General features: G+C 35.2%; 1 protein-coding gene across 20 annotated transcripts in view; it reads left to right on the top strand.

The window, feature by feature from the left end:
• Positions 1–15,413, top strand: part of BCAS3 (BCAS3 microtubule associated cell migration factor) — a 726,008-nt gene that overhangs the window by 241,636 nt on the left and 468,959 nt on the right. The window lies entirely within an intron of this gene.

Here is a 15,413-nt window from a genome sequence, read left to right as displayed (position 1 = left end):
TTGATCTTTTGTGTTGAACAGTTTTTATTCCTTTCTCATTTCCTTCTGTGTCTATTTTTCATAAATTTTCTTTGTGGTTACTATGGGACTTAAATTTAACGTCCAAAATCTATAACAATCATGTTTGATTTGATACCAACTTCAATTCATTAGCATAGATAGACTGTTCCTGTACCTCTCTATTCCCCCCCACCACATTTTTGCTTTTCTTGTCATGAATTGGGTCTTTAAATATTGTAAATCCACAACCATAGATTTTTTCATTACTTTTAATGCATTTGCATCTTAGATCCTGTAAAAGTAAAAAGTGGAGTTACATATAAAAGATACATTACAATAATACTGGCATTTATAATTCCCCATATCATGTATTTAACTTTACCAGAGACTTTTATTTCTTTTTTTTACTCCTTTTGTTTTTTTATTTTTCAATTTTATTGAGATATATTCATAAGCCACACAAACCACTCAAATTATGCAATCACTGGCTCAAAGTATCATCACCTAATTGTGCATTCATCTGTGTTTTCCTTTAGCTCTCTGAGTATATGTCAGATGGTTTATCTAAAGTCTTTGTATGTCCAAAATCTGGTCTTCATTTACGGTATCTCCTTCTTCTCCTCCTCCTCCTCCTCTTTCCTCTATTGAGATACATCCAAGGAGTACAATCAGTGAGTCACAATATCATCACATAGTCATGCATTAAATCACCACAATCCATTTTAGGACATTTAAAAAAAAAAGAAGAAATGAAAATCCAAAACATCCCATGCCCCTTAACCCCTCTATTATTGATCTCTAGTATTGGTGTGGTACATCTGTTACTGTTGATGACAGAATGTTATTGCTGTTAACTCTAGTCTGTAGTTCGTAATAGGTTCATTTTTTTCCATAACCACTGTATTATTAACAACTTGTAATAGTGTTGTACATTTTTCTAGTTTCTAAAAGCATGATTTCTGATGCTTTATCTTGTTCCTTTGCATGGGCCATGATATCCTGTTTCTTTGCATGACTTTTGTAATATATTCTTGCATATTTGAAAATTTTAATGTTTTAAAATGTTATCTCTGAAATTTAGGCACTGATTTATCTGTTCTTTATTCTTTTATCCAGCTACTATTGTGACTGAGATTTACTTGAAGATCACAAACTATCAAATTAAAAAAAGAAATAAAAAAACATTTCCATATCTTTGCAGATTGGCTTAAAGAACAGCTCAAGGCAAAAGTATAGTTCCTCCTGGTTTTCTGAGCATATGTTTTGTCCTGGGCCTCTGGACTTAGAAATTTCCCTGTTACAGCATTTTCTGCTAGAAAATAGTGTGTCCTCCAGTGCCTGGATACTATAATGGGTATCTTAAAACTGGTAATCCTTTTTCACAAATGGCAGCAATTTAATTACTTTAAATTGCTATTTAAATCACAACCTATTTCATGCCCTGCAATCTGTTTCTGGGTGCTGGACAAAGTTCTGTGATGGCAAGCTTGCAATGAATGTCCTTGCTAAGTTCTTCAGTCTTCCACCAGTCAGGTTGTTACAGACATTCATGTGTCCTGTATATGCATAAGGGTTACTGTGCTTCCTTCATAAATGGGACCCAGGACCCATACTGGGATCATGGACCAGATTTGCACTGAGTTGGGAAGGGTGTTTCGGAAGGGCCAGCAATAGCTACATGAGGTTTTCCTTCCAGTTTTTTTTTCATCATCACAATTTTTTATTTTCTTTTCTGTGAAAAATAACATATACGTAAAAAGCAATTAATTTCAGCGCACACCACACCAATTCGTTGTAGAGCAGATTTCAGAATTTGGTATTGGTTACATTTCCAAAATTTTAGGTTTCTAATATTAGCTGCCTCAAGACACTGGCAACTAAAAGAAATATCAATATCGTGAATCAGTAGTTATACTCATTTGTTAAACCTTGCAATTTAAAGTTGCCTTTTTCTTGCTTTTGTTCTTTCCCAGATATTCCAACTCTTTATCTGCTTTCCAGAGCTCTGAGAAAGCACTCCTCACTCTGCGATCTTGGTGACAGTCACACCATGGCTGCTAACTTATCCAGCTCTGTAAATCAAATTTTGGTGATATTTCCTATCATTAGGTGACAACTTATTTTGCTTGTCTAGGTTCTGGTTTATATTTCTTGTATTACCCTAACCATCTTGGATTGTAATATAAAGCATAAGTCTGACATGACTATACATTTTGGCAGGAGGCTACTGCACACTGCCAGTTATAAATGTATGGATACCTCAGTGGTAGTGATTTTTCCCCTTAAATTACATTGCAATTCTAAAAACATTTTTAGGACTTTAAATGATGCATTTGCTGTCCTTTTTACAAATTTAGTAATGTGATTAGGAAATGTGATGTTATAATACAAAAAATTCTCTGTCTCTGAATTGTTTTATGTTCTACACTTTTTTTTAAATTAAAAAATCTTTTTAAACATATAAATGTGAACATTCTTACCATATGTTCTAGTTTGCTAGCTGCTGGAATGCAATATACCAGAAACAGAATGGCTTTTAAAAAGGGGAATTTGATAAGTTGCTAGTTTACAGTTTTAAGGCCAAGAAAATTTCCCAATTAAAACAAATCTATAAAAATGTCTAATCTAAGGCATCCAGGGAAAGATACCTTGGTTTAAGAAGGCCAATAAAGTTCAGGGTTTCTTTTTCAAGTGAGAAGGCACATGGTGAACACAGGATTTCTCTTTCGGATGGAAGGGTACATGGTGAACATGACATCATCTGCTAGCTTTCTCTCCTGGTCTCCCTTCATGAAACTTCCTGGGAGGTGTTTTCCTTCTTCATTTCCAAAGGTTGCTGGCTGATAAGACTCTTTGCTTCTCATGGTTATGTCGTTCTGCTCTCTCTGAATCTCCCTCATTCTCCAAAATGTTTCCTCTTTTGTAGGACTTCAGAAACTAATTAAGACCCACCCAGATGGGTGAAGACCCACCTCCACTTAATCCAGTTTACAACCACTCTTGATTAAAACACATATCCAGGAAGATGAACTAAAATATACAATGCTGAATAGGGATTAGAAGAAACAGCTGCCTTTACAAAATGGGATTAGGGTTAAAACATGGCTTTTCTGGGGTACATACATCATTTCAAACCAGCACACAAAATGATCATTCCATTCTTGGTATATAAACAATAACTAACAGTATCATCACATAGTTGTATATCCATCACCATGATCACCTCTCAGAACATTTGCATCAATCCAGAAAAAGTAATAAAAAGAAAAAAATTCATACATACCATACCCCTCCCCCTCCCCCTCACTGATCACCAGCATTTAATTTAATAAATTTATTTTAATATTTTTTCCCCTAATATTTATTTATTTTTAGTCCATATGTTTTACACCTCCTTCGATAAAGTACGTAAAAGGAGCATGAGGCACAAGGTTTTCACAATCACACAGTCACATTGTGAAAGCTATATCATTATACAATCATCATCAAGAAACATGGCTACTGGAATACAGCTTTACATTTACCAAAAAAAAACCCTTAAGGAGGTCATTTTAATAAGTCTTAATATAGTTTGATTGTGTACTTTATTCTTTTAATATCTGACTTTTTTCAAACCAGTTTCCCTATATGTGTCACTCGTATACTCAAGAAGCTAAAGAAATTTCACTCTCTTTTTTTTTTAAGAGAGGTAAAATTTTACATGACAGGGTCATAGTAATGTTCTGAATGGCAAAATTCAAGAAAAAAAAAACACACCTGTGGCCATCTCCTGGGTAATGTTAAAAATACCATAAAACGTACATGATGGAATAACACTGCAAAATTAATTCAGGAGAAAATATAGGTTGGTTAACAGGCATGCAGATCTGTCTTGTATGGTACCTATTGAGAAAAGAAATTAAGAGATGCCATTAAATAAAGTTGTGAATCTTCAGTTCAGCAGCTGCATTCAGTTTGTTTTTCAATTTCTCATTCCCATTTTTTATTAGCTGTTACTTTGAGGCCAGAACTAAAACCAGTGTTTTAGTGGCATCATTTATGATTTGGCTAGAAGTGCCAGAGAGGCCCTGATGCTTAGATCTGGAAAGATTCAACATGGGTGGTGTAAGTATGTTGCTTTCAATTAGGTAGGGGTATAGTAAATATAATTTTCAAAGGAATACTATTTATGAATTATGCAAACAAGCTTTCTGGAATTTACCCTTTGTCATTTTCTTAGGCAAATAGATTTTTGAATATAGAAATCTATTAGTGCAAGTCTATGCATTGTATACGGAAAATCCACGTAATAGTATACGTAAGTGTACTATCTGAAAAGTTTAGTGATAATTCTTTAAATTGTATTTATTTATTTAGCCGTTTTATTCACACACCATACAGTCTACCCACTGTGTACAGTCAGTGGCTGTCAGAATAATCAGAGTTGTGCTTTTATCACCACAGCCAATTCTAGAACGTTTTCATTGCTCCAAAAAGAAAAACCACATACCCCTTATACCTAGATATTTTTGATACTTAGCATTGTATGGTACATGTTTTTTTTTTTTTACAGGTAATGAGAAAATCACTGTTAATGTTATATTATTACTGTTAACTATAGTCCCTAATTTGTATTAGTTGTATTTTATAACAGCTGTTTTTGGACATAATTCACATACCATTAAATTTAGTAGATTTTAGTATATTCATAGTGGTGCAATCATCACTAATACCTTACTTTAAAGTACTTTCATTACCCACCCCCACCAAAAACACCATGTATGTTAGAAGTCACTCCCTATTCTGCTCTCTACCCAGCTCCTGACAACCACTGATCTACTTTCACAGAATGTTTTTGCTTATTCTGACACTTCATATAAATACAATCATGTAGTATGTGACAGAAGCATCTGGCTTCTGTCACTTCATATAATATTTTAAAGGTTCATTCATGTTCTTGCTTGCATCCATACTTCATTACCAAGTAATATTACTTTATATGAATATACCTTATTTTATTTACTCAAAATTCATCAATTGATTCATCAGTTGCACTGTTTCCACTTTTAAGCTGTCGTGAATAATCCTGCTTTGGACATTTGTATACAAGTTTTTAGATGAACATGTTAAGTTCTCTTGGTTATATACCTAAAGTTGAATTGCTTGATTATATGGTGAATCTATGTTTAGCTTTATGAGGAACTTTTCAAAGTACTGAACCATTTCACATTCCCACCAGCAATATACTCCATTGAATTAAGTTGGCCATTCTTGTGTGGACTGTTTCTGTTCTGTGAAGATGACATCTCAGCATTTTTTTTCCTGTCTGGAATTTTTTTCCCATCTTTATTTTGCTTATAATTCTTTTTATTGTGAAAAATAACATATACACAAAAAAGCAATACATTTCAAAGCACACCACAACAATTGGTTGTGAAACAGATTTCAATAATTTTCAAAGTACATTTTAACAGGTAGCTATAGAATAGATTTCAACGTTGGATAGGGGTTACAGTTCCACGATTTCAGGTTTTTCCTACTAGCTGCTTCAAGACACTGGAGACTAAAAAAATATCAATATAATGATTCAGCAGTCATACTTGTTTGTTAAATCCTATCTTCTCTGTTATAACTCCACCATCTCCTTTGATCTTTCTCCCACTCTTTAGGCGTATTTGGGCTATGCCTATTAACTTTTTCACGTTGGAAAGGGCTCTCAATATGAGATGAGGGGAGTGGAACTAGTTGATGTTCTAGAAAGGCTGAACCCTCTGGGTTTTAAGACTCATTTCACCTAGGAACCCATCTGGAGTTGTAAGTTTCTGGAAAGTAATCATAGTGCATGGAACCTTTATAGACTCTCATATGAAGCCCTAGGTGTTCTTTAGGGATGACAGGAATGGTTTTGGTTGGTGGTTGATGAACCATGATAGTGGTAATATCTAGCTGAAGCTTGCAGAAGAGTAGCTTCCAGAGTAGCCTCTCGACTATATTTGAACTCTCTCAGCCATTGATACCTTATGTTACAATTCTTTTCCCCCTTTTGGTCAGGAAGACAATTCTGATCCCACAGTGCTAGGGCCCGGCTCATCCCTGAAAGTCATATCCCATGTTGCCAGGGAGACTTTCACCCTTGGATGTTATGTCCTATGTAGTGGGGAGGGTAATCATTTCACTTGCAGAGTTGGGCTTAGAGAAAGAGGGGCCACCTATGAGTAATAATAAAGGTCCTCTGGAAGTAATTAGAGGCAGGCTAAGCTTCTCTTCTGCCTAAATAAGCTTCACAAGAGCAAGTCTCAAGATCAAGTTCTTGGCCTATTGACTTGGGAGTCCTTAATATTTGAAACAGTATCAGGGATTTCTCCAGTGGTAAAGTTTAATAATTTCATATTTTATCTACCTTACCTCCAGGGACTTTGCCAATACTTTTAAATTATCTGCTCAACATACTCTTGAGATGTATCCAGGCATTACATTAAGCTATGCAGAGTTACAAACCCCCATTCCCATTCTGGGCTTCCTGTGTTTGGGTTGTTTAATTGATCTATCCAGACAGGTTGTGCTACTGAAAATTTAGGTTCTAGACAAAAGAAACCTCTCTTCCTTTGGTCTCATATAGTAGGTGAAGTTCTAAAATACAGGCAGTATCTTCCTTACCCCTGTATTCTGATTTACCTGAGTTCTGACCCTATTGGCTTCATTCTTATCTCTAGTTGAGGGCTGATCTCTTGTTTGTTTTTTTTTTAACAGTTGTGATATGTGGCAATGCTGACCTTAGGAACTGCAGAGCTCCTACTGAGTCACACACGTATCCAATGTTCTAGGGAAATAACAGGTTATATCTATATCTATATCTATATCTATATCTATATCTATATCTATATCTATATCTATATCTATATCTATATCTATATATATATAGCATAGCCTCTCAAAATCTAAAAATAACAATTACTGCTCAAGACTAAAGGTGACTCTATCAGAGCTTACAGTCTAGGCCCCAGTATTCCTCTTAAGTATTTGTAAATGAGCCCATGCAATATTTGCCCTTTTGTTTCTGGCTTATTTTACATCTCATAATGTCCCATGGGTTCATTTACATGTTGCATGCCTCACGACTTTATTCCTTTCTCTAACAGCACAATATTTGATCATATGTACACACCACAGTTTGCCATTCTACTTCTGTCGGTGTATCCTTCAGCCACCTCCATCCATTGGGCAACATATATAATGTCCAAAGTCTACAGTCCATCAACACTCTCAATTTTAGACCATTTTCATTGTTCCCAAAAGAAAAATAACTGATAAACACACCCTCACTAAATAGAAATCCAAACCTCCCCTTAACTCTTGTCCTCCCCAGCCATTATTTACCCCTGCTGTGATACTGTTGATGTCTTCCTGTTAAACATTGCCCATGGCATGCAATAGTAATTTCCCTCCTAAACCCCAATATTACAACTCTTTGTATAAAATTCATACGTTTGAAGTAGTTATGCAAGAACTTACGTATACTTGGAGTATTAATCAATGGGATACATGACTTTATAAAAGTGTTTTCAATGAGGCTCACCTTCAATATGTCAAAATTACTTATAGTCTACTAATGAACTTCCTTCATTTCTATCCATTCCCTTACATTTAAGTTCAACCTCATTAGCAAACCATTCACCCATCTCTAGCTTCTGTGTATTTCTAGTTCCCCTATATTCTGTATTATAAGCCTCTGAGTTTACTTTTACTTTTACCATAGTCATAAAAGAAAAATCCTACAGTATCTGTTTGTGTCTGGCTTATTTCACTCAGCATTATGTCCTCAGGGTTCATCCATGTTGTCATGCATTTCAGGATGTCATTTTGTCTTACTGCTGCAATCATATTCCATCATATGTATATACCATGTTTTGTTTATCCACTTGTCTGTTAATGGGCACTTGGATTGTTTCCATCTTTTAGCAATTGTGAATGATGCTGCTGTGAGCATTGATGTTCAAATGTTGTTTATGTCATTGCTTTCAGTTCTTCTGGGTATATACCGACTAGTGGTATTGCTGGTCATAGGGCAACTCAATATTTAGCTTTTAAAGATACCGTCAGACTGTCTTCTATAGTGGCTGTACTTTCCCACCAGCATGCATAAGTGTCCCAATTTCACATCCTCTCCAACATTTGTGGTTTCCTGTTTGTATTATAGCAGCCATTATTATAGGCTTATTATAGTCTTGATCTGCATTTCCCTTATAGCTAATGAGAATGAGCATCTCTGTGTACTTTTATTTTTTTAGCTATCTGTGTTTGCTCTTCTAAAAAATGGGTATTCATATCTTAGCCCATTTTTTAAAAACATTTTTATTGTATAGTATAGCATATGTAAAAAGCAAAGAAATGAAAAAAAGCAATAGTTTTCAAAGTACTCTTCAACAAGTCATTACAGGACAGATCCTAGAGTTTGTCATGGGCTACCATATGATCCTCTCAGATTTTTCCTTCTAGCTGCTCCAGAATATAGGAGGCTAGAAGGTTTAAATATTTTTTATCACCACAATCAACTTTTTTCTTCCATTTTGTGAAAAATAACATATATACAAAAAAGCAATAAATTTCAAAGCACAGCACTGCAGTTAGTTGTAGAACATATTTCAGAGTTCGACATGGGTTACAATTCCATAATTTTAAGTTTTTGCTTGTAGTTGCTCTAAGATACTGGAGACCAAAAGAGATATCAATTTAATGATTCAGCAGTCATATTCATTTGTTAAATCCTGACTTCTCTCTGCAACTCCACTATCACCTTTGATCTTTCTGTCCTTCTTTTTAGGGGTGTTTGGGCTTTGACCATTCTACCTTTTTCATGTTGGAAGGGTCTGTCACTAATATGAGGTAGGGAGATGGTCTGTCTGATGTTCTGGAGAGGCTGGGCCCTCTGGGTTTCGGGACTTCTCTGGTCCAGGGACGCATCTGGAGATTGTAGGTTTCTGGAAAGTTACTCTAGTGCATGGAACCTTTGTGGAATCTTATATATTGCCCTAGGTGTTCTTTAGGATTGGCTGGAATGATCATGGTTGGGGTTTGGCAGGTAATGATAGGTAGCGATGTCTAACTGAAGCTTGTGTAAAAGCAACCTCCAGAGTAGATTCTTGACTGTATTTCAACTCTCTCTGCCATTGATACTTTATTAGTTACCCTTCTTTTCCCCCTTTTGGTTCAGGATGGGATTGTTGATCCCATGGTACCAGGGCCAGGTTCATCCCTGGGGATCTTCTCCCATGCCACCAGGAAGACTTTCATCCCTGGATGGCATGTCGCACATAGGGGGGATGGCAGTTATTTCACTTGCAGAGTTGGGCTTAGAGAGAGTGAGGGCACATCCGAGGAATAAAAGAGGTCCTCCAAAAGTAACTCTTAGGCATACCTACATGTAGGGTAAGCTTCTCCACTATCTACATAAGCTTCATAAGAATAAGCCTCAAGATCAAGGGCTTGACCTATTGATTTGGGTGTCCCTTAAGTTTGACACAGTATCAGGGGATTTCCTGTTAGTAAAATGTAATAGTTCCATATTTTTTCTCCCATCCCTCAAGGGACTTTGCCAATATTTTTTTATTATCTGGTTAATATACTTGATGTATCCAGGCATTACATTAAGTTATACAGGATTAAAATACCTCTTTCTTATTTTGGGCTCCCTGTTTCAGTTGTTCAAATGAGCTATACAGATAGGTTGTTAGATTATTTGCTACAAAAAATTTTGGTTCCAGACCAAATAAAGCTTTCTTCCTTTGATTTCAAAGAGTATGTGTGCTTCTAAAATATATTGTCTTCCTTACCCCTGTGTTCAGAATTATTTTAACCCCAGCCTGATTGTCTTTGTTCTTACAACTAAATATCAAGTCATATATATATATATATATATATATATATATATAACAGCCTCTCGAGATCCAGAAATAATGATTACCACTCGTGACTAAATGTGTCTGCTATAAAATCTTACAATCTGGCCCCCTGTTTTCTTGTAAGTATTTTCTAAAGGAGACCATACCATTCTTGTTCTTTTGTTTCTGGCTTATTTTGCGTCACCAAATGTCCTGCATGTTTATTCATATCGTTGCATGCCTCACGACTTTGTTTCTTTTTTATAGGACAACAACATTCATTTATAAGCATATATCATCATTCGCCAATCTACTTCTCAGTCAGTGTGTCCTTCAGCCACCTACTTTCATCAGGGATCATGTTTAGTGCTGAAAGCCCATAGTCCATCAACACTCTCAATTTTAGATAATTTCGTTGTTCCTAAGAGAAATAAAACCAATAAACACACTGTCGCCAAATAGGAATTCTAAACCTCATAATTCTTATCCCTCCCCCCATTGTTAACCTCTGTTGGTGCTGTGGTAGTGCTGATGGTTTCCTTTTAAACATAGCCCATAGCATGCAATAGCAGTTTCCCCTGTGTACCCTGACCTAAACATTCTTTGTACATGAATCATAACTTTGTAGTAGTTCTTGCAAGAGCTAGTTTATATTTCTAGTGTTAATCAGTGGGACACGTGTCTACACAACCCTTTTCGTCTTGTTCATCTTCAATATGGTAATATTTATAGATCCGCTAGAGAACCGCCTTCACTTCTGTCTATTCCCTTACATTGGAGTTCAACCTCATTAGCTAACCATTCACCTGTCTCTAACTTCTATGTATCTCTGAGTCCCCTATATTCTATATTATAAGCCTCTGATTTTACCTTTTCCATGGTCATAAAAGTGGAATCATACAGTACCTATCCTTTTGTGTCTGGGTTATTTCAGTTAGCATTATGTCCTCAAGGCTCATCCATCTTGTCATGTGCTTCAGGATGTCATTTCGTCTTATTGCTGCATGATATTCCATTGTATGTATATACTACATTTTGTTGATCCACACATCTGTTGATAGGCATTTGGTTTGTTTCCATCTTTTGGCGATTGTGAATAATGCTGCTGTGAACATTGGTGTACAAATGTCTGTTTGTGTCATTGTTTTCAGCTCTTTTGGGTATATACCAAGTCATGATATTGCTGGGTCACAGAGCAGTTCAATATTTAGTTTCCTAAGGAACCACCAAACAGTCTTCCATAGTGACTACACCATTATACATTCCCACCAGCAATGCATAAGTGTTCCAGGTTTTCCATATCCTCTCCAACATTAATAGTTTCCTGTTTGTTTAATGGCAGCCATTCTTATAGGTTTGAGGTGGTATCTCACTGTAGTCTTGATATGCATTTCCCTTTTAGCCAATGAACATGAGCATCTCTTCCTGCGCTTTTGAGCCATCTGTATTTGCTCTTCAGAAAAATGCCTATTCATATCTTTAGACATTTTATAATTGGGTTGTTTGTTCTTTTGTTGTTGAATTGTATGATTTCTTTGTATATACAGGAAATCAAACCTTTGTCTGATATGTGATTTCCAAGTATTTTCTCCCATTGAGTTGGCTGCCTCTTCACCTTTTTGACAAAGTCTTTTGAGGTGCAGAAACATTTGATTTTGAGGAGTTTCCATTTATCTATTTTTTCTTTTGTTGCTTGTGCTTTGGGTGTGAAGTTTAGGAAGCTACTTCCTATTACTAGGTCTTGAAGATGTTTCCCTATGTTTTCTTCTAGACACTTTATCGTGCTGGTTCTTATTTAGGTGTTTGATCCACTTTGAGATGAACTTTTGTATAGGGTATAAGGTAAATGTCCTGTTTCATTCTTTTGGCTGTTGATATCCAGTCCTCCCATGCTTATTTATGAAATGACTATTTTGTCCTAGTTCAGTGGATTTCGGGGCCTTGTCAAAGATCAGCTTTTGTTGCATGTAGAATGTGCTGTAATAGGAATCTTGTTTTGTACTATATCCTGTGTACTTATCAGAATCTTTTAGTTACTCAGTCTTGAAAAAGTTCTCATTTAATCACAATGCAGTGTTACTCTTTTTGAGTATTTGTTTTATGATATTTTGCCTAAATGTTAACTTCTATTTTAAGATTTTAAAATATTTTGTGAGAAATGTTTAATTAATTTTAATGGTGTTTTCATTTTCCAACATCTCCCTTAGTACACTGAGTCATTTACTGGTTCAACCCGATCTCTAAGCATTACTCTGTTCCTCTCGAAGATCTAGCCATACTAAATATCTTTCACTTCCTTGAACATGTTTACTACTTTTTTCTCTGCCTATAATCTTCCTTTGTATGGGTAACTCTTAGTTTTCTCTTGAATTATATCTTAAATATCATTTTTGATATTGACTCTCTTGACCTTTCGTAACATATCATGCCTCTCCATCATATGGCATATACTCATCTTGCCACTTTTATGGGCAAATATCTTAATCTTCTTAGGCCCTGAAAACTCATTGCCTCAATTTCCCTGTGGGATCTACAATAGTACCTTATATAGAATATGATCTCAATAAATGTTAGTTGTTGTTTTGTATATTGTCATCTCCCTTAGCTTAGTTTTTCTTTCATTATACCCATTAGAGTGTCCTTTCAGTGTGTTCTGCTAGAGGTAAAGTTTTATTTTGTTTTCAGGGAGTAGTTCCTTTCATGTAGTTGGTACTGAGTAGGTTCATGTTAATAAAGATTTTAATTAATTCTGTAGGATTTTCTTATAGTTATAGTCATTATTAGCTGGAAAAAACTACAGTGGGAAAGATGTGACATTGATTCAGTGTAATTGGTCATTTGTTGAATAAAACTAACTGATTTCTAAGTTTTGTATATTATTAATTATATTACATTTGACAGTAAAGAGGTTAAGTTTTTTGCGGTTGTTTTTCATTCCCTGGCTTCCCAGCTTCCAAGGCCAACTCCTTCACCCTCTCAGAGATTCAGTGAGATACCTGATACTTCTTTGTCTTTTAGCAGAAAGTAACCTCAAATGATATGCCCTTCCCCTTAGGTCTATCTGAAAATATCTTATTAATGCCTAGCCTCTATTCTACCTGCTTTAAACCTTTGGTTTAAATCTAGGGTTACCACTGGACTTGAATATAATTTATTACCTTCTTTCCCCAAGTCTTATTAAGGAAGATAATTTTTTTTAATAAACTAGAAACATAAGCGAAAACCCTCAACACTAAGCTAATATTTCTAAAATAGGCTTGTTGTCTTTAATCTATAAATAATTGATCTGCTTTCCAGAGTTGTTCCTTTTGCCATGTGAGCAGCTTAGACTTGTGAATAGCAACACATCTACATTTTAAATAATTGCCTCTCCTTGGCAGGAAAAGAACTTTTCCATCTATTTTTAAGAGAAAAATGAATGTTGGGCCTCTAGCAAAAGAGATTAAACATGCACCCCTGTGGATGCTTTGACTGTGTCTTTAGCAGACTTGAAATACTTCTGGTTACTTAATGCTTTATACTGAAAAGTGATGGTGGTCTTGGGTTAATTGTTAAAGAAGTTTAAATTGAATTTTTTTTTTTCTGGCAGGAAAGTTTTTCCCATTGATGACTGCAAGTGGTCAGAAAAATAGCTAGCCTTCATTTTTGTTTGCATCCATAATGTTTTGCAGATTTGCAGAGAAGTGTAATTTCACATTTTTCTTCTCATCTGACCGCTTCTGTTCCGTCACCACCAGTCACTTATGCTAACAGTAAAAAGGCAGCCTAAAGAAGTTTATTGTCCCTTTTCCCCCTAATGGAATGTTTTCATTACAGGTTTGTGTTTACTCTTATTTTGTAAAATGGTATCTTTTACTCGTTATTGGATTACTTCCTGAAGAATGAATTGTCTTGCTCTCTGCATTCTGGCACTGTAAGTGTATGTTCTTCAAGGTGCCCAAATTAAAATTAATGTAATGGTAATACATATACATAGTGTATAGTTCTGTTTGAAGTTTTTCCAAGTGTCCCGTCAGTTGGAACCCATAACGTTTCTTGAGGTATAGGGAAGCAAGTAATTTTAAGGTATTGATCTGTAGTAATGGGATGCTAGTTATTTTCTTCAAAGAAAAGTGATGACTAATTTGAGGGGTGGCATATATTTTTTTCTTTCTTTTTTGTATGCTGCATGGTACGGTCACATTTCTTTCTTTTTTCCATGTGAGTATCTCATTATTGCAGAACTGTTTGTTGATTTTTTTTTTGTTCGTTTGTTTATTTTTGTTGGTTTCTTTGTTTGTTTGGGAAGTGCATAGGCCAGGGGAATCGATCCTGGGTCTCCCGCATGGCAGGCGAGAATTATACTACTGAACTACCCTCCTACCTCCTGTATTTCTTATATTTAAAAAATTTTATAATTTTATAGCTGAAGCCTCTGTTGAACAACATCTGTGATTCTTTTGGTGACAAATGTAATTAGAATTTTAAATTTCTGCCAGTAAAAGAAGATACTTCGACATTAATCCTTCTTTTTAGTTACATCATTATGTTTTATTTGATTGCTTCTTTTGGGAGTTGAGTATGGCAAGTACAATGACAATAAAGGGAGAAGAAAGTAGAAAAGTTATTTTTTCATAAACAGTGTCTGTTTTTTGATTCGTTAATAGAAAAAGAGGAATGTTTTCCTATAATATAAAACATCAATCTTCAGTGTGTTAGCTGGGATTAGATTATATTATTTCATTAAATAACTACAGGTACTCAGTGATCGAAATGTTATCCCCATATCCAGGAGACTCTCTTGCTTAATCCTTTCATGAGATACATATGAAATTGCTCTTGATCAGTGTTTTTCATGATAGCAGAGAGTTAGAGGAATTCTGCAGGGCTTACAGTAGTAATGAATGAATGTTCCTATTTCTCACCGTGTTCTCCACCACTTGTTATTTTCCATTTATTTAAATAGCAGCCTTCTAATGGTGTGAAATGCTATCTCATTGTGGATTTGATTTGCATTTCCATGATGGCTAATTATATTGAGCATCTTTTCATTTACTTTCTGGCCATATGCATATGTTCTTTAACGTCTGTTCAGGTCTTTTGCTCATTGTTTGATAGGGTTGTTTGTCTTTTTGTTAAGTTGAAAGATTTCTTTATATATTCTGGGTATTAAACTTTTACTGGATATGTGATTTTCAAATACTTTCTCCCGTTATGTAGGTTGTCCTTTTACTTTTATGATAAAGTCTTTTGAAGCACAAAAATTTTTAATAGAAAAAGAGGAATGTTTTCCTATAATATAAAACATCAATCATCAGTGTGTTAGCTAGGATTAGATTATATTATTTCATTAAATAACTATAGGTACTCAATAATCGAAATGTTGTCCCCATATGCAGGAGACTCTCTTGCTTAATCCTTTCATGAGATACGTATGAAATTGCTCTTGACCAGTGTTTTTCATGATAGCAGAGAGTCCCATTTATCCCATTTATCCAACATCATTCTTCTTTTTCAGTATGGTTTTAGGTACTCAGGGCCCCTTACCCTTCCATATAAATGTGATGATTGGCTTCT

This window comes from Tamandua tetradactyla, chromosome 6 (genome assembly GCF_023851605.1).
Source record: "Tamandua tetradactyla isolate mTamTet1 chromosome 6, mTamTet1.pri, whole genome shotgun sequence".
In the NCBI taxonomy this organism is placed as follows: domain Eukaryota; kingdom Metazoa; phylum Chordata; class Mammalia; order Pilosa; family Myrmecophagidae; genus Tamandua; species Tamandua tetradactyla.
The sequence above is the reverse complement of the archived record's forward strand: the minus strand, read 5'-3'. Positions and strand labels throughout refer to the sequence as shown.